Source organism: Odocoileus virginianus, chromosome 20, assembly GCF_023699985.2.
Source record: "Odocoileus virginianus isolate 20LAN1187 ecotype Illinois chromosome 20, Ovbor_1.2, whole genome shotgun sequence".
Classification (NCBI taxonomy): domain Eukaryota; kingdom Metazoa; phylum Chordata; class Mammalia; order Artiodactyla; family Cervidae; genus Odocoileus; species Odocoileus virginianus.
In genome coordinates this window covers 15,160,725-15,172,905 of record NC_069693.1, presented here as the reverse complement: position 1 = coordinate 15,172,905, position 12,181 = coordinate 15,160,725, and the positions used below count along the sequence as shown (strand labels likewise).

At 43.6% G+C, this 12,181-nt stretch overlaps 1 long non-coding RNA gene and 1 pseudogene across 1 annotated transcript; one reads left to right on the top strand and one right to left on the bottom strand.

The window, feature by feature from the left end:
• LOC110123656 (hypoxanthine-guanine phosphoribosyltransferase pseudogene) overlaps positions 1-12,181 on the bottom strand; it is a 76,837-nt pseudogene that overhangs the window by 43,891 nt on the left and 20,765 nt on the right.
• On the top strand, positions 5,153-6,328 carry LOC110123699 (uncharacterized). Its single transcript, XR_002309574.2, has 3 exons — positions 5,153-5,263; positions 5,829-5,939; positions 6,130-6,328. It is a non-coding gene; the product is annotated as an uncharacterized lncRNA (long non-coding RNA).

The following is a 12,181-nucleotide window of genomic DNA, read 5'->3' as shown; positions in this document are numbered from 1 at the left end:
CCCTGAATCAGTTTCACCCATGTTCTCCATCCTGTTGGCTCAGACCCCACCCTGAGTCCTTGCAGCGCCTTCATCCCCACCCCCACCCCCCGCAATAACCCTTTTAAACCCATCTATGCCTGTTCTGTCTCTCCTCCCAAACTCAGACAAGGCGCCACAATCGTAGGAATGAACGAGCCTTGGCAGCCGAGACCTCCCACAAAGTCTTCAGTTTTGCACTGGCAGGAATTATTATGGCATGCATCGCTGCTCTCAACAGCTGGATTATATTAATAATAGCCACTTTTCAACGGTGACCTCATCTCCATGAAGAAAACCACCAGAATATAAATAGTTATTAACCTAGGCTCTCAGTATCCATATGCGCCAATGTCTGGTGTGCCAGGTGTTTTGACCTGAAGCACCTTGGGGTGGCTGACGGAGGAAGGAAGTGATAACTCCCAGAGCTCAAGACCAACCCTGGGGCGCTGCTGAGGGGTGGGGGTCATGGGAGACAGTGTAGCACACTGTTTCCCCAGGGCAGTCTCTGCTTCTGCCCAAACACACACCACAAACCCGTTTATGTCAGCTAAGGGTCTTGACTGAACTACCTGACTTTGGGGATACAGCAGTCAACTTCAGATCAAATCCCCACCCTCTCAGAACTTATAAACCACGGGGGAAGACATATCACCAGATACTTACCATCCACAGTGGACCTATCTGTAATCAGGGAAATCTAGTAGGGGATGAAGGAGGCTGGACCTAATCTGGGTACTTGTCGTCTATCAGAAAACTAGGGAATCAAGCATCTGTGGGTGAACTGGCTAGAATTCAAGTCAGGTAGGATTGTAGAGAGCTCCCATAACAGTTATGGTTGCCTCGTCCTTTTTCCACCAACACCATTGCTTGTGATTTAGCCATCATTCAACAATGCTTCCTGAGCACCTACTATTTATCAGCCATGATAACAGGAACTACGAATGCAAAAGAACAAAAGAAACCAGACCCCTTTCTGATGGAGCTTACAGACAGAGCTTTAAATAAACAAGATAGTTACAGGGAATGTAAATGCTGTGGAGAAAAATAACACAGTGTAATAAGCTCGAGCAGTGCCAGTACCGGTCCACTGACTGTTAATGTTAATTACAACAAGCTAGGCAGAAATTTACAGTAGGTGCATTGAAATTTACAGCAATTTGACAGTGTCATGGCCTCCAAGTATAGGATAAAGAGTTTTGTCCTCTTGAACAAAGTATTACCCAAAAGGATCAATACGTGACAGACTGGAGACATAAAAAACAGATCCAATGCCACAGCCAAAACTAGTTTGAGATGCACTGGGCTAGTGGGCACCAAGGTCTAGAAAGTATACTGTTTAGAGTCATGCTAGAGGCTGTAACAAATAAACTCCCTCAAATCAATAGCTCACAAGATACAAGTTTATTTCACATTATCGCAACCTCAAAATGTGGGCATTTCAAGTGACTCACATATAGTTCACAAATCCCATCTCCTTCTGTTTGGTGACTCCGCCATCTCCAGAGGGCTCAGAGTTCTTTGAACTCAGGTAGAAGAAGACAATAAGACATTTGCTTTTTAATTTTATTTATTTTTGCCTGTGCTGGATCTTCATTGTTACACATGGGCTCTCTCTACTTGTGGTGCGTGGGCTTTTCATTGCAACGGCTTCTCTTGTTGCAGAGTAAGGTCTCTAGGGCATGCAGCCTTCAATAGTTGTAACGCACAGGCTTAGATGCCCTGTGGCTTGTGGGATCTTCCTGGACCAGGGATAGAACCCATGTCCCCGATCTTGGCAGGTGGATTCTTAATCATTTGACCACCATAGAAGTCCTCCACTGTCTTTTTAAAATCCCTGGCCTGAAAGTGAACACTTGTCCACTGTTGGTGGGAATGTGAACTTGGACAACCACTATAGAACACAGGATTGAGGACCCTCAAAAATATAATTTAAATATTAACTGTGATTGTCTAGCATATGATGCAGCAATTTCACTTTTTGGCATATGTACAAAAGAAATAAAATCACTGCTTCAAAAAGATATCTGCTCTCCCTTGATCATTGCAGCGTTAGTCACAATAGGCAAGATAAGGAAACAACTCAAGTGTCTGACAATGGATGAATGGACAAAGATGTGTTATATGTACAGAAATGAATATTATTAAGCCTTGAGAAATATGAAATTCTGCCAATTAAGACAACATGAATGGACCTTGAGGGAATTACTATAAGTGAAGTAGGTCAAATGAGAAAAATAGAAATACTGTATGATATCACTTATATAGAGAATATTAAAAAAAACATAGAAACTGAAAACAGAATGAAGGTTGTCAGGGGCTAGAAGGTGGGGGACAGGCTGGTAAAAAAAAAAAAAGAAAATTTCAGTTATAAGGTAAATTTGGTCTGAAGGTCTAATATATAACATTGTAACTATGGTTAACAATACTGCATTTTGTACTTAAAATCTGCTAGGAAAGTAAATCTTAAGCATTCAACACTCCCCCAAAACAATCAAGAGGTAGCTGTGTGCGCTGATAGATGTGTTAATTAATTTGGTTATGGTAATAATTTTACTACCAACATGATACAAATGAACGATCATAACAAAACAGAAAAAGAATCATACATACAGAAGGGGGTAGGGGAATAAGTGGAATAGGTAAGGGAAAACTAAGAGGTACAAAGTCCTAGTCAAAAAATAAATGAATCACATTTATGTACAGCATGGGGAATATAGTCAGTAATAACATAATATTTTTTATGGTGATGGATGATAACTAGACATCACAGTGGTTATATTGTTCTGTATAGAAATATCAAATCATGATATTGTGCACCAGGGATAGGTCAATTATACTTTAAACAAGCTCATAATAAAAAAAAAAAAGGAAACCAGATTTGTGGTGACCAAAGGAAGGGAATGGGGGAGGGGGTATTGGATGAAAGTGATAAAAGGTATGAACCTCCAGTTACAGGACAAATAATTACTGGGGTATAATGTTGCTGCTGTTGTGCAGTCGCTCAGTCATCCGACCCTCTGTGACCCCATGGACTGCAGCACACCAGTCTCCTCTGTCCTTCACTATCTCCCAAACTTTGCTCAAACTCATGTCCATTGAATCAGTGATGCCATCCAACCACCTTATCCTCTGTCATCCCCTTCTCCTCCTGCCTTCAGCCTTTCCCAGCATCAGGGTCTTTTCCAATGAGTCGGCTCTTCACATCAGGTGGCCAAAGTATTGGAGTTTCAGCTTCAACATCAGTCCTTCAAATGAACACCCAGGACTGGTCTCCTTTAGGATGGACTGGTTGGATCTCCTTGCTGTCCAAGGGACTCTCGAGTCTTCTCCACCACCACAGTTCAAAAGCATCAATTCTTCACTGCTCAGCTTTCTTTGTAGTCCAACTCTCACATCCATACAGGACTACTGGAAAAACCATAGCTTTGACTAGATGGACCCTCAAGGCACTCCTGGAATTGATCAGTCACCAGAGAGAGTAGGAAGAGGCTGAGCTCCTTCAGACCAATCAGCAGCCACCTGAGTATTGGCTTGCCCTAGTCATCACACACAACCTCCAATCAGCCAATAGAAGTAGAATGATAGACTAGGAGGCGGGGCCTGCCTGGTCTCCACGGTGATCTCTGGATAGTAAAGGAAAGGCTCTATGTAGCCTTGGTAGTACTAGATCCAGTTGCTGTAATGGGGTGTTTGAAGGGGCAAGGAGAGAATTTATGGGGTGACAGGTGGGAGGAAGAGAGTTAGAGAGGGTGGGGTGAATAAAGGGGGGAAGTTTCATAAGGGGACAGTTTTATAAGTAAAGAAGTATCTAGAAGGAGCACAAGTTTAGGAAAACAGGGAGGTTGTAATTAGTGGTGGGAAAAGGAGTTCAAAGGATCACCAAGTTGGTTTCAGAGGTAGAAGGTTTCAGTGGGGGACAGGGCAAATCTTTATAAAGGGGTAGAGAAGAGGCTGTAAGTGGAAATGGAGGGAACTTTAGTTCACAAGTTGGTCAAATAACAGAGGAGCCAAGTGAGGAGTTATGGTGTGAGGGGGTGAAGGGAGAAGTTTATGGATGAAAAATAAGGGTCATAACAGGATCATGACAGATTCACAAGGACAAAATGAGTGGTAATATTATAAAAGGGACAATGAAATGAAATGATAGTTGCTCAGTCATGTCCAACTCTTTGCAATCCCATGGACTGTAGACTGCCAGGTTCCTCTGTCTATGGGATTCTCCAGGCAAGAATATTGGAGTGGGTTGCCATACTCTTCTCCAGGGCATCTTCCCGACCCAGGGATCAAACCTGCATCTCTTACGTCTCCTGCATTGCAGGCAGATTCTTTACCGTCTGAGCCAGCAGGGAGGCTACAAAGGGGACAAGCAGAAAATTATTAAAGACATTAGAAGTATTATAGGGACTCCCCTGGTGGTCCAGTGGCTAAGACTCCTTGCTCCAAATGCACTGGGCCTGGGTTCAATCCCTGGTCAAGGAACAAGATCCCACATGCTGGAACTAAAAATCTGAAGTGTCAAAACTAAGACCCAGCACAGCCAAACAAATAAATGTTTTTAAAAAGACATTCAAAGTATTATAGGGTGAAAGATTTTAGGGGGACAATGGAGGTTTTACACATGAAAAGTGTTGAGTGAGGGTCTTCTTAGTTGGGCAGTTTACAGAGACAAAGAGAAGGTTGCTTGGAGGACGAGGAGAGTGTTATGGAAACAAAGTATGACAGTGGGTCAGCTGAGGTACAGGGAGGCCAAGTGAGAGGCCTCAGAGTCAGCAGGGAATTTAGGGGGACAGTGGGAGAGGTCAAGGGAGACAAGCTATAGAGATCAGCAAGCAATTATAGAAGACAGAGAGGAGCTTACAGGGGAAGGGGAAAATGTTACAGAGAACAAAGGGATTCTAGGGAATGGGGGTGTGGTGGGAGGTTGCTACCAGGTCTAGTGGTCAGGGGGGTATTAAAAGAGAGAGGGAGATGTTAGGGGGAGACAGTGAGCATTTGCAAGGGCTAAGGGGGTGGTCAATGAAGAATTTATAGGAGCCACAGGGAGATGTGTTGGTGGAAAAAGGGAAGAGGTCAGAGAGAATATGAGAGACCAGAGGCTATACCGAGCCATAACCCACTCCTTCCCCAGGTGTTTGAAATTATGTCAGAGGCGTCACCCAGCGAGGATGACATCATGCTGCCATCCGTGGGCTGCTTCATGTGTTGTCCCATATGCACGGTAGCCATGTTCTACTCTTCCCAGGTGGGAATCTGCATCTTGCGAATCCCAGCCCTCCCCTCCCTCTATCTGGTTCTGACCCTGAACCACCTTCCTTGTCCTTCCTCCTTGGATTCAGGCCCCTACCTTGGATCTGTACACTCCCAATGGCTCACCCCCATTCAATAACCCTTATAAGCTCATCATACCCATTCTGCCTTTCCTCTCAGACTCAGACAAGATGACTCAAAAATAAAATGAACAGTTTTGCGGGGACAGTGGAAGGGGCCAAGTGAGGAATGCTGTAGGGGTGTGCAAGGCAGTTAGAGAAGATGGTGAGGAGGTTGTAGGTGGCAGGGAAAGGGTTATAGAGAACAGAGAGGGATTAGAGGGTGTGCGGGTGGGGTGGGGGGTAAATGAGTTCTAGGGGACATCAAGGTATTATAGTAAGGTTAAAGGGGGTACGGTGCAACTAGTGGGGGTCAATGAGACATTTTTAAAGAGTGTCAGTAAAGATTTTGTAGGATCCAAGCAGGGTGAAAGGTAGGAGGTATTGGGAAACATAGAGTCCAGAAGCCACACTGAACCATAACCCACTCCTTCTCCCCAGGCTTTTGAAATTAGGTCTAACAAGCCCCCCAGTGACCACCTCTTGCTGGCGATCCTGGCCTATCTCCTGTGCTGTCCTTTAGGCACTGCAGCCTTGTACTATTCTTCCCAGGTGGGCATGTGCATCGTGTCAGTCCTCACCCTCCCCTCTCTCTCCATCCTGGCCCTGACCCTGAATCAGTTTCATCCATGTTCTCCATCCTGTTGGCTCAGACCCCACCCTGAGTCCTTGCAGCACTTTTGCCCCCTCCATGAACCCTTTTAAACCCATCTGTTCCTGTTCTCTCTCCTCCCAAACTCAGACAAGGCGCCACAACCGTAGGAATGAACGAACCTTGGCAGTCAAGACCTCCCACAAAGTCTTCAATTTCGCTGTCTCAGCAATTGTTTCGGGATGCGTCATCATACTCCTCGCCATGAGTGTATTCTTAACAATCTTATTTACGCGGTAACTTCCTCTCCAGGTCATGAAAAAGCAACCAAAAAAATATACAACAGTGTGTCTTACCTTGGCTCTAGGTGTCCACTGGGGCCAAATGAGACTCCTGCCTCTCAGTGTCTGGCGTTCTGAGTGCTCCCAACCTGAGCCAGTACCATGAGGTGGTTGTTGGGAGAAAGAAAGTGGTAGTTCAGGCAGCCCCTTAAACCAGAGCTCAAGACCAACCTAGGGACCCCGCCAAGATGTGGGCCATGGGAGACAGGGTAGCATACTGACTCCCCACAGCAGCCTCCCCTCTGCCCACATTCACGCATTGATGCCATAAATCTACCTATGTTGACCAAGGACCTAGACTGTGCTGCATGACTCTGGGGACAAAATCTACTTATGTTGACCAAGGACCTTGACTGTGCTGCATGACTCTGGAGACATAGCAGTCATCACTTGAGATCAAATCTTACACCTTCAGAATCTCATAATCTAGGCTGGAAGACAGACATATCACTAAACAGTGACAGTCCATAGTGACCCCATCTCTAAAGGGGAAAACTTAAAGAGAGGGATTGTAGGAGGCTGGACCTAATCTGGGATACTTGTGGGTCTATCAGAAAACCAGGGAGTCAAGCAGCTGTAAGTGAACTGGCTAGAATTCAGACCAGGTGGATCACAGACAGCTTCCATGACAGTCTCCTCCCCCCACCAACACCATTGCTTGTGATTCAAAAGTCAACAATACTTTCTGAGCACCTACTATGTATCAGGCACTAGACTGAGAAGTAGGAAGGCAACAGAGCAAAGTAAACCAGACCCCTTTCTGATAGAACTTAAGTTCCAGTGGAAAGAAAACCATAAACAAATAGACCTCTAAATAAACAAGATAATTACAGGGGACAGTAAATGCTACAGAGAAAAATAACAGAGTAATAAGCTAAAGCAATAATGTAATGAACATTAACAGCTGGCCAATCAAACTGCTAATGTTCATTATAAGACAGGTGCAGGAATTGACAGTAGGTGCTTTGAAACTTATAGCAATTTGATGTCATCATGACATCCAAGTATAAGGTCAAGAATTTTGTCAGACAAAGTATAGACCAAAAGGATAATCCATGACAGATTGAAAGTGAAAGTCGTTCAGTCATGTCCGATTCTTTGTGACCCCATGGACTATACAATCCATGGAATTCTCCAGGCCAGAATACTGAAGTGGGTAGCCTTTCCCTTCTCCAGGGGATCTTCCAAACCCAGGGATCAAACCTCAGTCTCCCACTTTGCAGGCAGATCCTTTACCAACTGAGCCACAAGGGAAACCCAGGAATACTGGAGTGGGCAGTCCATCCCTTCTCCACTGAATCTTCCCGACCCAGGAATCGAGCCTGCATTGCAGGTGGATTCTTTACCAACTGAGCAGTCAGGGAGGCCCTCCATGACAGATTGGAGACACCAAAAACAGGACCTATGCCACAGTCACAAATAGATTGAGATGCACTGGGCTAGTGGGCACTGAGGTCTAAAACATATATTGTTCAGAGTCATGATAGAGGCTGTAAAAAATAAACCCTCACCAAATCAGCAGCTCACAAGATACAAGTTTATTTCACACTATCACAACCTTTCCATGTGAGTATTTCTAGTGACCCATAGATTAAGCCAGGGAACCATGCTCCTTTTATTTGGTGATTCCACCATCTCTTAAGGGCTTAGAGTCCTTTGAGTCTGGGCAGAGGATGAAAGAGTTAAAACCTCCACTTGTTCCTTAATATCCTTGGCCTGCAAGGGAATCCTTGTCCACTGTTGGTAGATTGTAAATTTGAACAGCCACTATGGAAAATAAGACGTGTGTGTGTTTAGTCGCTAAGTTGTGTCCAACTCTTTTTCAACCCCAAGGACTGTACTCCACTAGTCTCCTCTGTCCTTGGGGTTTCCCAGGCAAGAATACTGGATTAGGTTGCCCTTTCCTTCTCCAGGGGATCTTCCTGACCCAGGGATCAAACCCAAGTCTCCTACACTGCAGGTGGATTCTTTAACACTGAGCCACCAGGGAAGACCAGAAAATAGGATGGAGGTCCTAAAATATTAAAATTATAACTACATATGATGCAACAATCTCACTTCTGAATATACATCCAAAGGAATAAAATCACTATCTCAAAGTGATATCTGGAGTTCCATATTCATTGCAGCATTATTCATAATAGACAAGACATGGAAACAAACTAAGTGTCCATCGTCAACTTAAGAAATAAAGAGGATTTGGTATCTACATACAAAGAATAATTATTAATCTGTGAGAAATATGAAATCCTGCCATTTGAGACAACACAGATAGACCTTGATGGTGTTATGAAAAATGAAAAAAGTCTGACAAAGACAAGTACTGTATGATATCACTTACACATGGAATCTTAAAGAAAACAAATTCATAAGAACAGAAATTAGGTGTGGAGAAAAGGGAACTCTCTTACACTGTTGGTGGGAATGCAAACTAGTACAGCCACTATGGAGAACAGTGTGGAGATTCCTTAAAAAACTGGAAATAGAACTGCCATGTGACCCAGAAATCCCACTCCTGGGCATACACACCAAGGAAGCCAGAACTGAAAGAGACATGTGTACCCCAATGTTCATCGCAGCTCTGTTTATAGTAGCCAGGACATGGAAGCAACCTAGATGCCCATCAGCAGATGAATGGATAAGAAAGCTATGGTACATATACACAATGGAATATTACTCAGCCATTAAAAAGAATACATTTGAATCAGTTCTAATGAGATGGATGAAACTGGAGCCCATTATACAGAGTGAAGTAAGCCAGAAAGATAAACACCAACACACTATACTAACACATATATATGGAATTTAGAAAGATGGTAACAATTACCCTATATGCAAGACAGAAAAAGAGACACAGATGTATAGAACAGACTTTTGGACTCTGTGGGAGAAGGCGAGGGTGGGATGATCTGACAGAACAGCATTGAAACATGTATATTATCAAGTGTGAAACAGATCACCAGCCCAGGTTGGATGCATGAGACAAGTGCTCAGGGCTGGTGCACTGGGAAGACCCAGAGGGATGGGATGGGGAGGGAGGTGGGAGGGGGGATCGGGATGGGGAACACATGTAAATACATGGCTGATTCATGTCAATGTATGGCAAAAACCACTACAATATTGTAAAGTAATTAGCCTCCAACTAATAAAAAATAAAGGAAAAAAATAAAAGAACAGAAATTAGAGTAATGGTTGCCAGAGGATAGAAGGTGGTGAGGAAAAACAGATAGGCTGGTAGGGAATTCCCTGATGGTCCAGTGGTTAGGACTCAGTGCTTTCACTGCAGAGGCCACAGATTCCATCCCTGGTCAAGGAACTAAGATCCCATAGGTGAGGCCACACTGTCTCCCAACGGAAGAAAAAGAATAAGCTGGTAAAAAAAAAAAAAGTTTGTATCATATACAAACTTTCAGTTATATGATAAATAAGGTCTGAGGGGCTAATAGATAATATAGTAACTGGAGCTAACAATACCATTTGGTGTACTTATAATTGATTAAGAAAGTAAATCTTAAGTGTTCTCCCAACCCCCCCCCAAAAAAAAAGGTGAAAAAAAGGAAACTGTGAGCTGATGGATGTGTTAATTAACCTCAGTAGGTAAAAATTTCACTATAGACATGTATATCAAATCACCATGTTGTACATTTTAAATATATTACAATTTTATCTGTCTCATATACTTCAATAAAGCAGGGGAAGGGTTTTGAAATAAAACTTTGGTCTTAAAGTAACACGCATCACTTTTTTTCTTAATCACTTTTGTCTCAGTCTTGTACAGAAGTAGTCTTATGGTCTCAACTGGATGTAGGGGCCTCTGAGATAAAGCCCCCAGACAGATCCTGAGACGTTCCCAGACCCTGAGACAAAGCCCAACTGCAGGATGTCCAGATGCTGGCTGAGAAGCCAGCAGCAGACAAGGACCCACAGGCTCCACAGATGTTGAAAATTCAGGGCAGCCTCTGGCTGAGGATCACACAGGCTCCTCTGCTACCCCGGTCAGCTTTCCACCCCTGGCATCCTGGCTTGCCTCACCTCTCTCCAAATGCCCAGCACACCGCACCGTGTCCCAGCCTCAGGGCCAGCACCAGCCTCTGGGGAGCCCTTGTGCAAGTCAGAAGAGGTGCCCAGTCACCTGGGCAACTGAAGCAGTTCCCATGCGCTCCCCTGCCAGGACAGGTCATGAGCAATGGGTACAAAACTGAAACAGCTCTAGGTGGCAGCCCTGCCCAACCACTGTCACTGACCCCCATGTGCTTCTTCCTCCCCACCCCTCCCCACAACCTGCAGACCCAGAGAGTCACCCTCCAGGGAGACGTGTTCTGAGCCCAGGTCAGCTCTGCCACCACCCTCTGCTTCAATGCCTGTTCTGCCCTCTGCACCTTCATTACCTTGTTCTTGATCATTTTCTATTGCAGCTGTGGTCATGGCCTTGGACCAGGACTGACAGATTCATCTTCATCTCAGGCAGTAGGAGAGAAGAGTGGGGGGAAAATGAAATGCTTACTCCATTTTAAGACACTTTCAGGAAATTTTACACACACACTTATACACAAACCTATTCTGCTGCCATCACATTGGCCAGAATTTAACTACAAGGCCTCTGGCTACCTCCCAGGGAACCTGGAAAATACAGTCTATTCCAGGATGCCAAGTACCTGGATAAAATGAGAATTTCCAGTTTGGGGACTACCTATATGTGCCACCTTAATTCTAGTCTGGAGGAACAAGTGTACCTGTGATAGTTTTTGTTTGGAAGACTGAACATCAGGAATGAAAACTAAAAGAATTAAAATGGCAGTTGGAGAATATGCATTGGTATGAATCTAACCAACTTCCAATCAGTCTCATAAAAACCCAAGATGGAAGTGTATGTGATTACCATGCTGAGTGCAAGACCTTGTACTAGCTTGATTTTATCTGGCCTTGAGTATTGTCTGTAGAACTGTCTGTCCATGACTTGATGTTATGTTAGAAAAGATTTCTGCTGGTTAACATGAAACAAACAAAAAAGCCAAGATGAACAAAGTTGTTCTCCCCTCTGTGGCACATTTACAGTGTCCATGTGCTTCTCCGTGTGTCTAATTACAGATGGAATTGCTCTTACCTGTGTCAGCTGAGGAGGAGGGCAGGGCAACCCACTCCAGTATTCTTGCCCGGAGAATCATATGGACAAAGAAACCTGGCGGGCTACAGTCCCTAGGGTCACAAAGAGTCAGACGTGACTGAAGGGACAGCACAGCATGGCACATGTCGGTTGAAAGGGTTTAGAGTTACTCAGGTTTGAAGTTGGCTGCACTGTTCTTAAAATTTATCTGGAACATTGAGTCAATGTCTGTGTTTTTAAAATATAGGATGGATCATTTACAATCTGGGGTCATGGAAATTCAGATTTATAAACACAAAGTGTAATTCCCAGGCATTTGTTTATTTTTCATTGGCATATAGTTGATTCAAAATATTGTGTTAGTTTCAGGGGTACAGCAAAGTGATTTAGTTATTCATATATATATTCTTTTTCAGATTATTTTCTCATATAGGTTATTACAGAGTATTGAGTACAGTTGCCTATGCTATACAGTAGGTCCTTGTTGATTATTTATTTTACATATAGTAGTGTGCATAAGCCATTTATTTTTTAAACCCTAAAGAAAAAAATTATCTTGCCTTTAATCTTTTTTACTTACAGAATTTACCCTGTTGCTCTTTTTATTAACTTAATCTTTCAGAACTTTATCAAAGTATAATTGACAAGACATGATATTTTAAAATACAATGTGATGAGTTTTGACACAAGTAATACACCCATGAAACTATTACCACAATCAAGATAACGAACACATTCATCACCTCCAACTTATTTC